Raw genomic sequence first — 16,325 nt, 5'->3', positions numbered from 1 at the left:
TGACCCCGCAAACCACGAAGACCGGAGACCTTCGGCAACCGGTCTAACTGGGTGCGCGGGGGTGCCATGATTATCGCGGCGCCGGTGTGCTTCCCGCCTCCCGCCGAGGATCCGAGACTAGTCCCGCATCCTCACGGACTCCGAGCGGAGGGCAGAGGCGCCGACGGGGCCGGAGCGGCGCCGCCGAGCAGCACAAAGGCGCCGCGCGCAGGAGTTGTCCAGCCCTGCGGGGGAGGCACGGTCCCCCCGCTCCCAGGCGAAGCTCGCACTCCAAGGCTCCCCGCTTCTTCCAGTCCTCCCGCCGTCTGTCACGCTCCCCTTCCCCTCCATGTCCCCAAACCCCACCCTTTCCCTTCGATCCCTAATGGCACAAAGATCTTCTAATTGTATTTTTCAAACAAGCCGACCTCAAACAGTCATGCTACACCTTCCAAGATAAAGGGACACAAGAGACCTGCCACAAGTGTGTGTGTGTGTGTGTGTGTGTGTGTGTGTGTGTGACACGCTTAAAAAAAAGGGGGGGGCTTCACCCTCAGACACCTGGGGGGGGGGGCTGAGTGGAGACACCCACGATCACAGAAGGAGCTAAGACTAACCTCAGCTCTCCCAAGGGTCCCGGCACTCGCACCCGGCGCTCGCTCTTTACATTTCCTTTTTGCAGTATGAAACCTTTAGGGTCTCCCGCCAGCCCAGGCCACTCGGCGCTCCCATGCACCCACACAACTATCACCCCATTTCCAAATGCCCCGAAACCTACCACATCCCCGCCGCCTCCGCGCGAGCAGCTACCCGGAGCGCCGACAGCGCGGGTCCCCGCGCCCCCGCCCCGCCCCCGCCCCCGCCCCCGCCGGGGTCCCACTCCTCCAGCGCCCGCGGTCGCCGCGGCCCCCGCGCCACCGCACGAGAGTCCTACTCACATGGCCGGCAGGAGAAACTGCCCATGAGGTTCCGCAGACAGTGAATCGTGCAGCTGCCAAAGGTTATTCCGTAAAGTGCTCGGGGTCCGCAGTGGGGTGGGCACGGGCGTCCTCGGAGGAGGTGCCGGGGAGGGTTGTGGCAGCAGGAGGGAGAGGAAGAGGGGATTCCAGGCAGGTGCCACGTTAGACCATGATGTCGGCGCCCTTCAGGTGGACGGCTGGAGAGGTTCCCGAGGGAAGACGCCGAGGGGAAGCCCGAAGCGCTGGCGGGGGTGTCAGGAGCGCATCCACTCGCAGCCTCCGCCCGCCGTGCGCGCCGCGCTAGCGACCGCAGCAACCGCGGCGGCGGCGCGGCTCCCTCCCCACCCCCAAAAGGCTCCACAGACAATAAATCCTGGGCGGAGAAGAGATGAGCAGAAAAGGCGAATCGTGCACCCAACTCTGGAACACCCCCTGCCCGATGCCGCGCCCCAGGTGGGCGAGGATCCCTGGGGACCAGGGCACAGTGGGCTGCTCCGAGGGGCTGTGCGCTCCCGCGGCTGCAGGCGACCGCGGTGGCCCGAGTGGGGGGCTGCAGGTCCCCTCTGGCGAGAGCCCGCTACCAGGGGCTGGGTGTACGTGGCTGCAAGCCCGGGGATCGTCCGGAGTGGGCTCCTCCTCGGTGCAGTGGCTCCGCGCACAGGTGCCGGGATCGGCAGGAGAGGAGGCGCCGCTCGTGGCTCTTGGCTGTGTCTCCCCGCTCTCCCCGCCCCCTCTCTTTTTCCCACCCCCTTTTCCGACGACACCAGCTGCAGCTGCTTCAAAGTGTGAAAAATGTCAAGGAGATTTTCCAGCGACCGGAGGGGTAACCACGTTCGCAGCTCTCGGCCCCCTTTCGAGAGATTCTCGATCGCCCCTCTGACCTCTACTAGGGCTCCCCCGAAACGTAAGGAGAGAAATCCCAGCCCGGAGGAAAGCTGAAACCCTCGCCTTCTCCAGGCTTTGTCACGGGCTTCGTGTATTGAACGGGGCAAGAGGCCGAGCTCCCTCGCTTCCTTCTCTCACCCCCGGTGCGCGAGGCCGGTGCCGGAGGCTCGGCGCCCGGCAGCGCGCGACCGCCGGCTGCTCCCGCCGCCGGACCAGACCCGGCGCTCGCGCGGCGCACGGTCCCGCAGCGCCAGCGCCCGGGCGGCGGCGGCTCCCGCCTCTGCGCTCGCCGAGCGCCTCTGCACCCGCACCGGCTCCGTGACGCTGCGCTCGCGGCTCCGCAGGCTGCTGCTCCTGCAGCCTCAGCAAAGGGGCGGCTGGGAGCGCCTCCGCGGGGTTTCCTCCCCCGCCCGCCTCTCCTGCTGCAGGTTGTTGGCTGCCAAGGAGAAAAGTCGGCCTGCGGGTCGGTCGCTTCCCGTCAGTCAAGGCAGCGACCTTTGTGCCTGCTCTCGCGTTCCTTTTTTGGGGGGGAGGAGGCCGGGGTTGCTGCCCTGGAGGTGCGCAAAAAGCGAAGGGGTTTCCCAACTCCCCTTGGTGCTTTCCCCACCGCTCCTCCTGCCGCGAGCACTCTCACACTCGCGCGTATTCATGCATCCCCTCAATAAAGGCACGCGCGGACACCGTAGCTCACACACTCCTATTTAAACTCTCATAAGCAGCAATACGTTAGGGCACATATTGGTGAAGTTAGTACTCTATTTAGATTTCTCTTTTATTCTCTAAACCCATCTCCTGATTTCTTCTTTGAAAACGGCTTTATTATCCAGGAATCATTCTTTTGCGCAAGATGGGCTGGAGGTCTTGCTTTCTCGTTGGGGGAGAGCAAGCATCTTCTCTCCAGTCCCACAGTGCGAGTGCAGCCGGGTGCGTGGCTTTCCATTGCCACTCTGGGGTGGGTGGGAGCTCACGGTTCACTAAAAAGAAAATGCACTTGCTTATATTCTTAGATTTGCAGGGCTAACATCTTCAAGGTCAAAAATAGTCTTTCCTGTCTGTTAGGGATTTTCTAGGAAGAGACTTTGGAGATTGACACCTAATCTGCGGAGTACCGAGAATGAGGATTATTGTCTACTCTATCTGGGCCATGAAGGTGGGCTGACTCTTAAGGACAACCTCCCAGTATTTCATGATTGTCGTGTAGACGGAAAAAGGAATGAGTATATTGTGAAAAGCCATATCATTTAAAAACACCACTGAGAAAGGCTTTTGAAATAGCAAGGAGATGGAAAAAAATACTGAAAGGATACATTTTTGAATTGACCTCTGTAGAGCTCTATTCTCCCCATCCCCCACCCTCATAGTTTTGTCCTTGTAAACATTTTGTCACATCTCAGTGTCTCAGCTGGATGAAGTGATGTGAAAAAAAATTAGGAATAGAAAAATCTAATAATAACAACCTGACATAACAATTATACAATTGTAGCAATCCTTTCTTTATAGGCTTCCAGTTCTTTTGGATACATTTGGCACAGAACTTTCACATATATTCTTTCATTCAATCCTTTCCTAAGATTATTTAGTGGATAATATTATCCACATTTACAGGAAGGACACAAAGGCTCAACTCAGAATTTCATATTTTAACTTCAGGATGCATTCCCTTCAACCTAAATATTTTACAAAAATCCTATTTCACAGAATTCTAATATCACAGCCAGTTATGAGTAACTACAGGCCCTTGCAAACAGGCAACATACCTACCAATGGTGTTATGTTCCGTGTGTTAAGTGGACTTGTTTTTCTAAGTGGAAACAAACTTATTTCTATTCTATGAGGAGAAAGATGTTTTTTGGAACCTTAAATTAAAAATTGATGATTCCCCTATAATATATTTTAAACCATATGTTCTCCCTTCCTCTTTATTTTACACTAGAACCACAATTTCAGACCTCAAAGATCCAAAAGGATAAATGATTTTAAATATGTGTAGATGTGATGTAGTGCCTCTGGGTTTTAACAAACATGACTGTAGCATACAATAAATAAATAAATGAAGGGAGAAGAGTGCTCTCTGTAGAATAGGCTTTGGATACAATGGCCGAATTTTTTCTCTGTAAGATTTATGAATCTTGAACAAAATTTAGCCACCTTCACTATTTAAACAATGAAGCATATTGAAGAGATTTCAATGGTTTCATAGAATGATGGAACTATTGAAATGCAAATTCAGATGCTGTCTCTAAACTCCAAGTTGCCCTGTCATCAACCCTCTGGAAATACAGATGACTATCTGAAAATTGAAGAAAGAAAGCCGAATGTTAAATATCCTCAGGCTGTCATTCAAGCAGAGGTCCAACACTAAAAACTGTAACAACTTTAAAAATTAGATCAAGCCAGCTTTAACAGATTAGTTATTCAGATTACATCTGTGAATGACTAGACATTAAACCTATAAAATTTTTTAAATTGTTAAATCAATTACTTTGATTCACACTACTAAAATTTTTGAAATGATAATCTGTTCCTAGGACAAGCAGAACTAACCTTATTTGAAATTTAAAAAGAGATTATGTTGATATTAAACCATCAGATGCCAACTATCTTCCCAGTCTTTCTCTTTAAAGGCCGGAAATGTCTCCCTTGCCTTAAGTGATTGTCTCTTTGTCAATTCCTGGTTAAAATATAACTATGCATAGAAAGCACAATGATTTTAGCTTTACCAACAGTTAATATCTTAGCAGGATTGACTTAATTAGAGATTAGTCCTTGGGGAAATAAAAAACATTGTTCAATTTTGATGTATGGAGATACAGGTTGAAGAGTTTAGAGTTTGATAAGACAAGATCAGCATCAGTGGGATACCTGAAGGGCAGGAAATGCTGCTTTGTGGTTAGCTCTTGAAAAGCAGGGGAGAAGCTCTGAATAGGAAGTGAAATTCATCACGATTCTTCTTCAAATTCCTTAGATGGCTTTTACCATGAACCTAACCTTTCAGATTAATAATCTCATCTAGCTAAGGAGAATGCTTCTTTATTGTGGGTTTTCATTCATTTCCATAATTTTTATTTTTAAACATAAATTTGCATGTTTAAGATATACAAGGTACAATGAACACTGATGTACTTACTCATCAAGCACCTTAAGAAAGAAAGTTGAAGATTCACTCATATCCTTCTGTTTCTGCTCCCCTCACCTCACAGAGGTAACCTCATTCCTAAATTTTGTTTTGTTTGTACATTTATGTATTACTAAGCTTCATGCACTTTTGTGGCTAAACATATTTTTGTATTGCTTTGGAAATTTAACCCTTACATACATGATATAATGCAGTATACGTTCTCTCACAACTTGCTTTTGATTAAAAAACATTATGTTTGTGAGAATTTTGATGTGTGTCACTCTGGTTCACTAATTTTTTTTGTTCACTGTAGCCAACCTTCTTTATTACAGAAAAACAAACTTGAGATGACACTTTGGAGGACAGTGCATAAGGTAGGAAGCAGGGCAGCTTTGCTAGTGACTGTTAGACAGACATGAGCAGAGCAAGGAAGATGGGCCTGGTACAGAGACTCACCAGGGCAGAAAGCACCAGATGCCTAGCAAGGGGCAAAACTGGGAAAACAAGAACCTTGTCCCCAGGGTAACCTTTCCTTCCCCAGAATACAGCTAGCTGGCCTTGTGGTTTAGGCTGCCTGAGTATTTCCTCCCTAATGATCACACCTAGGTCTCAGTTGTGGTTCAGTTCCAGGCCCAGAAAAGCAGCCATTGACTAATGATCGCCCTCCCTAACACCCCTCCCCCTCCCACACCAACCAACAAGCAGGGACCAAGACCCTGAAAGACCACAGCTGGAAAGCTGATGAATATTCTATTAAGAGACTCTGCTGAGACCTCCTCTAAGACTCCCACCTACAAGAGAGATTAATACCTCAGGAAAAATTGGACAGATACACGCAAAAAAATGAAACTGGACCACCAACTTACACCATAGACAAAAGTAAATTTAAAATGGATAAAAGACTTAAATGTAAGGCATGAAACCATAAAAATCCTAGAGGAAAACATAGGCAGTAAATTCTCAGACATCTCTCATAGCAATATGTTTGCCGATACATCTCCTAGGGCAAGAGAAACTAAGGAGAAAAACAAATGGGACTGCATCAAAATAAAAAGCTGCTGCACAGCAAAAGAAACCACCAACGAAACGAAAAGGGGGCCCACTGTATGGGAGAACATATTTGCCAACAGCACATTGGATAAAGGGTTAATATCCAAAATATATAAGGAGCGTATACAACTTAACAAAAGGAAGACAAACAACCCAATTAAAAAATGGGCAATGGACCTAAATGGACACTTCTCCAAAGAGGACATACAAATGGCTAAGAGACATATGAAAAAATGCTCAACATCGCTAATCACCAGAGAGATGCAAATTAAAACCACAATGAGGTATCACTTCACACCTGTCAGAAGGGCTCCATCAACAAATCAACAAACTACAAGTCCTGGCGAGGGTGTGGAGAAAAGGGCACCCGGTACACTGCTGGCGGGAATGCAGACTGGTGCAGCCACTGTGGAAAGCAGTATGAAGGTTCCTCAAAAGATTAAAAATTGGCCTGCCATTTGACCCAGTGATCCCACTTCTAGGAATATATCCTAAGGAACCCCAAACACCAATCGCAAAGAACTTATGCACCCCTATGTTCATAGCAGCACAATTCACAATAGCTAAAATTTGAAATCAGCCCAAGTGCCCATCAGGCCTTCACCAGACTATTGTCTGTTTGCTAATTTTTACTGCTGCATTATAGCTGATTGTAGGAATTTACTATATTCACATTCTGATGACAATTTTTGCATTTATAAGTACATGTTATGAACATGTTTGTTTACATCTCTTTATGTGTAATTATGAGAGTTTTTCTAGTTTATATATATCACCTGAAAGTGGATTTGTTGGGTTATAAAATGTATTTAATATTACATTGTTTTCAAACAATTTACATTCCTGCTTTTATTTCTAAGAGTTTTTCTTGATTAATATCCTAGTAGTACTTGGAATTATTAGACATTTTCGTATTGTCCAGTCTGAAGGTGTGAATGGTATTTTATTATGGTTTAAACACATATTTTCCTGGTTATTTATGAGATTAAGCACCTTTTCATAGGCTTATTAACAATCCACATTTCCAATATGAATTACTTGGTTTATATATTTTGCTCATTGTTACATTGGGTTTTCTCGATGTGTGTGTGTGTGTGTGTACTGGATTCGAATCCTTTGTTAGTTATAACTCAACTTTAGTTTTTACTCTTTATATGGTATATTTTTATGAAAATAAGTTTTAATTTAATATTGATGACTTTATCAGTACTTTCCTTAAAGGTATGTGCTTTTTGTATTTAAAGAAAACTTGAGTAATTTGAAGGAACCAGTGAGTCAGGTACTGATCATCTGTGAGAAGATAATATCCAGGCATAAGGAACCAAGAGCAAAGGCAAAAAATGCTCAACATTGCTAATCATCAGAGAGATGCAAATTAAAACCACAAGGTATCACTTCACACCTGTCAGAATGGCTCCATCAACAAATCAACAAGTGCTGGCGAGGGTGTGGAGAAAAGGGCACCTAGTACACTGCTGGCGGGAATGCAGACTGGTGCAGCCACTATGGAAAGTAGTATGGAGTTTCCTCAAAAGATTAAAAATTGACCTGCCTTTTCACTCCATGATCCCACTTCTAGGAATATATCCTAAGAAACCTGAAACACCAATCGCAAAGAACTTATGTACCCCTATGCTCATAGCAGCACAATTCACAATAGTTAAGATCTGGAAACTGCCCAAGTGCCCACCAGTAGGTGAGTGGATAAAAAAGCTGTGGCACATTTACACCATGGAGAACTATGCAGCTGTGAAGAGGAAGGACCTTTTGAGCCTTTGGCACAGCATGGAGGGAACTAGAGGGTATTATGCTAAGTGAAATGTCAGAGAAGGACAAGTACCACATGATCTCACTTATATATGGACTATAATAAACAAAATAAACTGATGAACGAAGTGGATCCAAAGACATAGAAGCATGGAACAGACTGAGGGATCTCAGAGGGAAGGTGGGGAGGGGTGTGTGGATAGCAAGAGATTAATCAAAGAACTTATATATTTATAAGCATAACCCATGGACACAGACATTGGTATGGGGAAAGCCTGAGGGTGGGATAGATGTGGGGTGGAGGGGGTCACTGGGGGTAAAAAAGGGAACATCTGTAATATTTTCAACAATAAAGAAACTTAAAAAAAAAATAAAGTGAAAAAAAAAGAAAACTTGACTACAAGATTGTAATATATTTTTCTATATTGTATTCTATAAGCTTTATAATGTGATCTTTTACCTTTCAGTCTTTAACCATCTGAAATTGATTCTGTGTATGGTGCAAGGTAAGAGATTAATTTTTATTTCTGTTTTCATTTTTTTCTCATGAGATAACACTGTACATACTACTGCTTCTATCATATACCAGCTCATTGGTCAATTTTTGGCTTGTGTGTTTGGTCCTACCTGTTTCTACATACTGTCTCAATTGAAAACTGTCATAAATTCCTGTGGCTTCATAATCAGTATTGATATATAAGGAAACAAGACGCCTTATCTTCTTCTTCAAAATGTCTTTTGCTTTTCTTTATCTTTTTGGGCTATTAATTCTTAAGCATTATTAGATCCATGGTAGCTTCTTTAATTTTTTTCACACTACACATGTCTTGAAAACAGATTGTGAAACCACAAAATCTTGTTCTATCTAGTGCTATATCGTATTGGCAATTCCCCCTCATAAGCAGTTCAGACTAAATTTATCATGCCAGTACTCCAACAGGAAGATTATCTTAGATAAAATATGAGTAAAAAGATCAACTAGGAAGGATTAAATATATTTATAAAAATAATACAAATGAGTTCACCAACACATTATAGTGTAAAAAAATAACCACAAAAGACCTCACATATCCAATAAAATCTTGAGAAAGAACAAACTGGGAGGTATCACACTCCCTGAAAAACTATACTACAAAGCTATAATAATCAAAACAGTATGGTATTGGCATAAAAAAAGATATGTATAGATTAATTGAATAGAAAAGAGAGCCCAGAAATAAATCCTTATTTATAAGGTCAATTAATCTGTGATAAAGGAGGTAAGGATATACAACGGGGAAGATACAGTCTCTTTAATAAGTCATATTAAAAAAGACAGATACATGTAAAAAAGTGAAATTGGACCACTTTCTTACATTATATACAAAAATAAACTGAAAATGAATTAAATACTTAAATTTAAAACCATAAAACTTCTCAAAGAAAACATAAGCAGTAAACTCTCTGACATGAGTGAGTCTTAGCAATATTTTTTTGGATGTTTTCCTGGACAAGGGCAATAAATTACTGAATGGAAGAAGATAGTTGACAATGATACATCTAATAAAGGGTTCATATCCAAGGTGTATAAGGAACTCATACAGTTTAACACAGATGCACATCTAATTTAAGAATGGGCAGAGGACCTGAATGTAAAATATTACAACATATTTTTAGATATTATTGATAGCATGGAAACTATACATATATAAAAAGTTTATAGTACAAAATCCCTCCCCAAGTGTTAAACTAATTCATGTTCACACTAATTGTGTATCAAAATTCTTGTTTTTCACATCACTGTTAATCCTAGGTACCAATCATCTTTTAAACTTTCCCAGTCTAATAGACAAGCACATTACATTATTTGATTTGTATACTTGCAATATTTAATAGATTGAATTTAAGCGTTATGCCTTTTTATAAAAGTTTGAAATGCAGATGGTCTTCCTTATTACCTATAAATGGGCAAGACAATCTTGTTTCAACAAGGTGTTTATTTGCAGCAATAAAATAACCAGAAATGAGGTAAAAATGAAGAAATCAAAGTCTTCCCTATAGAAAATAAGTTTTTATTAAGTGCCATGAAACAGTGGTACAGGGAAAACTTGTTGAAGTTTTATCAGTTCATTTCATATCCCCACAATCCCAACCTCAAGCTCCTTCTCCTCACTTCTCTACGATGAAAAAGGTCACAGATCTGAGAAATCTCTGATATCTTCCTGGATTTAAACCACATCAACAAACTAACTTTCACCCAGTTCATTTAAAGGGATGTTTTAGTGTTCAGACGGCAGTTTGGCATTTCTTAGACACAACCAAAGGTTTTTCATAACTTTATTCTTTCCACCAGCCACTCACAGTTGACATTGTGTATAATCTTCAAGCTCAATAACATTTTCTTAGTTTTGTTGCTTGAAAATGCCATAGGCCAGTGTCTCTGTTGGGTTGCTTAGTGTATTTGTTCCTTCATAAGAAAAGAAAATTAAGTACAATTCACTGTCAATCATTTGTTTTCAGATATTTGATTTCAAATAAAAACAAGTTGTATTTTTTCTCAATAGTAGTTTCTCTATGTACTACAAAGCATTTTAAAATGAAAATCATTCTGAATGCAATTTATTTACAGCATTAAAACAGTGAAAGTGGTTTTTATTTTGATTATATAACTAGGTACTGGAGCAGGATGCAGATACTAACCAGGTACTTTAGAATATTAAATGCATATCTAAAATGACCAGGAAGATTTTATCATTGCTATTTAACCTTTATGTATTGTCTTAATTTTTTTTTAGAGAGAGGAAGGAAAAGAAGGAAAGAGAGAGAAAAACACTGATTTGTTGTTCCACCTATTTATACATTCATTGGTTGATTCTTGTATGTGCCTTGACTGGGGACCGAATCCACAACCTTGGCATATAGCGATGATGTTCTAACCAACTGAGCTATCTGACCAGGGCAGAATCTTTATGTATTGTTTACCTGTAAATATGTCAAGATATATTGTGATTTCTCTAAAGCACACATGTGGTCAATTTAAGATTTCCATGCTTATGTTAATACTAAATTTAAAGAGATTATTTTACTTTCTTGGAAATAAATCAAAATTTTATATAGGTAGTAGAGTTATCCCATTAAACAGTCCTTAGTTTAAAATTGAACTGCCTGCTTATATCACTCACAATGTGTGTTTAAATATCTTTGTAGCTGTAATCTATACCAAAATGATTAAAGTAAAAATTTATTTTAATTTTTTCTTTCATCATTGTTTTCTATGCTTATTAATATGCCTAGGCTTTGGAAATTATGTGCCATTAGCTGATTTTCATGACGACTTAAGGCTTTTTGAATTCTGTTTTCAAATTCTACTTTTAATGAATATATGATTAATGGTATAAAATTATTTTTTAGCACAGTTAATGAATACCTACTCTGTTCAAAACACTATAAGTACAACAGAGAATATAAATAAACTGACTGGCAGGGACTGGCAAGGGCATTTGGGTCTCTTAGAGAATGGGAACAAGGGCAAAATCTTCATTCACCTGATGATATTTATTCAACAATCTATACAGTTGATGCCAATATCTGTTACAGTGCCCCAATGTAATGCTGATCTTTTCTTTGCACCCAGAAAGTAAGTTTCATTTTAAATTTGTTTTGTTTTTATTTCCCGCAGGGAAGGATTTCATTATTTCTACCTCCAGACTCTGATGATGCCTCTCCAAGGGCCCAAACCTTTTTTTTTTTTGCCTTAAACTTGCATGCAAGGTCAATCCAAGGGCAACACAGATAAGCTTTTTCAACATAGGCAGACCGTGGACACATACCCTTGCTCCTCCTGCTTCTCACATCCTTGTCTTTCCTCACCACAGAGCAGAGCAGTCATGCAACTCTTATCTTTCCGCTTCTAAATTCCCATGACATTTCACCATGAAGATGAAATAAAGCCAGTCTCTGGCTTTCAGGGGCTTTGAGTCCAGTGAGTTCACATAGATGTTTTTCGAAAAACTCGTAACAAAAATGAACTATTGGTTGCTCTTCTTGCAGTAACAAAAAACTCATTAATATACCCTTTTCCAGAACCGTTGGAGATATGGACATTTTCTTTTCTACGTATTTACTTTCCCAAATGGTCTATTCTATCTAGACAAGTCAGATAACATAGAAAAGAGTGTTTACCTCATATAAAAAGGTAGAGATGACACACAGATGTAGAGTGCAATCTTTGACGTATATTCAATCCAGGAAAGGGGGTAAAATACATACAAATCTTTGAAAACTATTTATAATTCTCATTGTTTTCTAGGATGTGATGATTCATGGTATCTGGATGAGTTTATTCTTTTTTTTTTTTTCTGAGGACTGGAATAGACATGGCTATGACAGCTTAGGGTAGAAGTTCATACTGAATTTAGTATTATGCAAAATAAAATGGGCAGGGAGAGTGCAGGCAACTTACATGAACAAGAAATTGAGAGTTCCTCTGCCAATTTTTTTTTTTATTCAGATTGTTTGGGGTGTTTTTGCTATTGGATTTGTATGAGTATTTTATATATTTTAGTATTAACCCTTTATCAGATATATAGTTTGCAAAAATTTTCTCCCATTCTGTAGGTTGCATATTTACTTTGTTTAATGTTACTTTTGCTGTGCAGAAGCTCTTAAGTCTGAGTTAGTCCCACTTGTTGATTTGGTAGTGTTCTTTGTGCTTTTGTTGTCATATCTAAAAAAAAAATCATTGCCAAAACCAGTGTTGAGATTCTTCCCTATATTTTCTTCTAGGAGTTTTATGGTTTCATGTCTTACAGTTAAGCCTTTCACCTATTTTGAGTTAATTTTTGTGAGTGGTGAAAGTTAGGGGTGCAATTTCATGGTTTATCAGTTGTTTTTCTGGGCTCACCTCCTGGGGAGGCTTTTTAAATTTTATTTTTAAATTTATCTTTATTGTTGAAAGTATTACAGGTGTCCCATTTTTCCACCCCATTGACCCCCTCCACCTCACTGTCACCCCCTCCCCAGACCCTCACCCCATTATTGACTGTGCCCATGGGTTATGCTTATATGCATATAACTTCTTTGATTAATCTCTTCTCACCCTCCACCCTCCTTCCCTTTTTCCTCTGAAATAGGATCATCTGTTGCATGCATCAATGTCTCAGGATCTATTTAGTTCATCAGATTCTTTTGTTCATTAGCTTCTTCTTAAAGAAGACCCTTCAACTTTTCCTGCAGTGCTTGTCTGGTGGTGATGAACTCCTTTAGCTTTTTCTTATCTGTGGAACTCTTTATTTGACCTTCAATTCTAAATGATAGCTTTTGTGTGTAGAGTAATTTTGGTTGTGGTTCCATGTTTTTCATCACTTTGAATATTTCTTGCCACTCCCTTCTGGCCTGCAAGATTTGTGTTGAGAAATCAGCTGACAGTCGTATGGGTGCTCCCTTGTAGGTAACTAATTGCTTTTCTCTAGCTGCTTTTAAGAGTCTCTCTTTGTTTTTAACCTTGGCATTTTAATTATGATCTGTCTTGCTGTGGGCCTCTTTGGGTTCCTCTTGTTTGGGACCCTCTGTGCTTCCTGGACTTGTAAGTCGATTTCTTTCCCCAGGTAGGGGAAGTTTTCTGTAATTATTTTTTCAAATAGGTTTTCAATTTCTTAGTCTCTTTCTTCCCCTTCTTTTCCCCAATAATACAAATGTTGGGCCTCTTGAAGTTGTCCCAGAGGCTCCTTATACTATCTTCATATTTCTGGATTATTTTTTCTTTTTGCTCTTCTGGTTGGGTGTTTTTTGTTTCCTTATGTTCCAAATTGCTGATTTGATTCTCAGTGCCCTCTACTCTAGTGTTGATTCCCTGTAAATTATTCTTCAATTCAGTTCATGTAGCCTTCATTTCAAATTGGTACTTTATTATGTTATTAATTTTCTCAGTTATTTTTGTAAAACTGTTACTAATATGGTTGAGCATCATTATAAACAAAATTCTGAACTCTGTATCTGTTAACTTGCTTGGATCTATTTCATTTCATTCCTCTTCTAGACATTTCTTCTCTTCTTCCCTTTGTGACATGTTTCTTTGCCTCCACATTTTGGCTGCTTCCAGGAGTTTGTTTCTATGTATTAGGTAGAGCTGCTATGTCTCCTGGAATTTGTAGAGTGGCTTTGTGTAGTAGGTGTCCTGTAGGGTCCAGTGGCTCAGCCTCCCCAGTCACCTGAGCTGGGCCTTCTAGGTACTCCCCTGTGTGGGCTGTGTGCACTGTCCTGTTGTAATTGAGCCTTAGTTGCTGTTGGTGTCCCTGGGAGGAACTGACCCCCAGGCCAATCAGCTGTGAGGACCAAGTGGAACTACAGCCAGAGAGCTGCTGTGCTGGAGACACCCCTATGGAACAGGATTTACTTCAGTGGGGCTTTGGTGTTCACCAAGTGCACCCCTTGAGTATCACTCATGGATGTGGTAGGGTTGTAATCCAGGGTGGTCTAGTCTGACCACCAGGTGCACTGTCTCTGAGGCCTCCCAGGAGGTGCAAAGTCAGCCTGTGCCAGTGCCTTGCCCAGGGCCACCCAGCATGAGCTACACAGCAAACCGTAGTTGGGTGCTCCTTGTGCTGGGCTTGGAGGTGTCCAGGAGAGGCCAAGCTATGAACCAATGCAGGCTGCCGCTAGTGCCAGGCCTGGGGCCGCTTATCAAGCTGTGTGGGTCACGCTGCTGCTTATTTGAGGATTTTAGGAAAGTCCTGAGCATGAGGCTCCAGAGGCCACTTGCACAGAAAAGCCCCTGGAAATGGCCTGGATGAGCTGCAGGTGGGGAGGGGCGGGGCCTCCGGGAACCACGGGGCGGGGCCAAAGGTGAGAGTCAGGTGCTGGGGACTCAAACATGGCGCCTGCCTGCGGGCTGTGTGCGGGGAGGACTCGCCAAAGGAGCCATGGCCTCCGCCAGCCCTTCTGCCTGGGAGGAAGCCGCCCCTCTAGCTCTCGCCCGGATCTCAGGCAGGTTAGTTCCTCCCCGAGTGTCCCGGGTCCTTTCAGGCTGCTGCCCGGCGCTGGGCTCAGAGGGAGCGTCCGAGTGAGTCCGTGCCGGGCCCTTTAGAGGAGCTGCTGGGGCTCCCGCAGCCTCGGCGACCCTCAGAGACAGTCCCCGCTGGTTTCACAGCCCTAAGTTATGGGACTTCTCTTCCCGGCCCTGGGGCCCTCGGCTGGGGGCCTGCTGTGGGGCTGGGACCCCTCCCTCCTCCGGGAAACCCCCACCGCCGGGATTCCCTCCCCGGTTTAAACGGTAGCACCGGGTGTGGGCCCGCTGCCGCGTCTCCTGGTTTCAGCCCCGATCCGCCCACGTCTGCGCCCCTCCTACCCGTCTCGGTGCTTCTTCGGTTCCCTGATTGTGGGGCTTCTGTTCAGCCAGATCTCAGGAGGCTCTGAGTGGTGGTGGTTCTGTATTTTAGTTGTAATTTTGATGTAGTTGCGGGAGGCGGCGGGTGCCGCTGTTACCTACGCCGCCATCTTGTTTCCTCTCCCCTGTTCTGTTTTTCTTATGAGCATCCCAAGAGCCCTGGGTTATGAAACTTTCCATAATGCAAAGTATTGCTTTTGGATGAACTCCCTAGAATTTTGCTATTCATGGTCGGACTTTTGAACTTCAAATCTTGAAATGTCTATTCTATTTAAGTAGTATCAATATGAACCCCAAACCATGCAAGACCCAGGGTAAGATGAGAGTGTCCCCCCTCATTTTAGAGCAGATATAAGCTCTTCCAGCATATCCCCTGTACAGGCATCTGGGTTTTATATCCTCACCTTACTCTGGACCAAGACCCATCTCCTGCTTCCTGCTGTTGTTAAATTGCAAGCCCTAACCTGTAGGGATTATATATCTGGCCCAACGCCTCTGTAAGTTTCCACAGCATCAACTAATGTCCTTATTGAAACGGCATGCATTTACTTCTTTTCTACCACCTGGAGTTTTTCATCTCTTGCATTTGAGGTTGATTATGTATTTAGAATTTGCTGTTTTATCAAATATATCTACAGATTTGAGCCGGAGCCTGTTCCCATTCCAACTCAGTTTGCCATGAAGTTAGAACTATTTGTTTTTTTATTTTGACACATAATCACATAATAAGTACTTGACTAATGCAATTTTGGTTTTATTATTGAGCAATTGGGTAGATATAGAGATCTAGTGCTTAAGAGAGATCTTTATTCATTTACTTTATTCATTTACTAAGAAGATCATACATTTTTAACTTATTAGAGACTTCCCAACAACAACCCTGTTTAGTAAACATACTCCTCCTCACCTTTTTATAGATAAGGAAATCAAAGATGAGATTATATAAATTACCCGCAGGCAGCATATACAACCAGAATGATTATCGAAAACATTAACTCCAAATATAGAACTTTCCCTCCTAAGGCTGCTTATATGTGTTAGTTGAGGCTTTCCAGACAACATGAGTGCTATGCTATGTAATGAAGGTTTGACTCATTACCCTCAATGAGTGTTATAAAATACAAAGCAGTATAAGGAAGAAGCCAGAATTTCTGTCAATATTTATGTGCTGTGTCAATTTTGCCTGTCCTGGGATTTAAAGTGT

The sequence above is a fragment of the Miniopterus natalensis genome, chromosome 9 (assembly GCF_054644295.1).
Source record: "Miniopterus natalensis isolate mMinNat1 chromosome 9, mMinNat1.hap1, whole genome shotgun sequence".
Lineage (NCBI taxonomy): Eukaryota > Metazoa > Chordata > Mammalia > Chiroptera > Miniopteridae > Miniopterus > Miniopterus natalensis.
Note: the sequence above shows the minus strand (reverse complement) of the source record.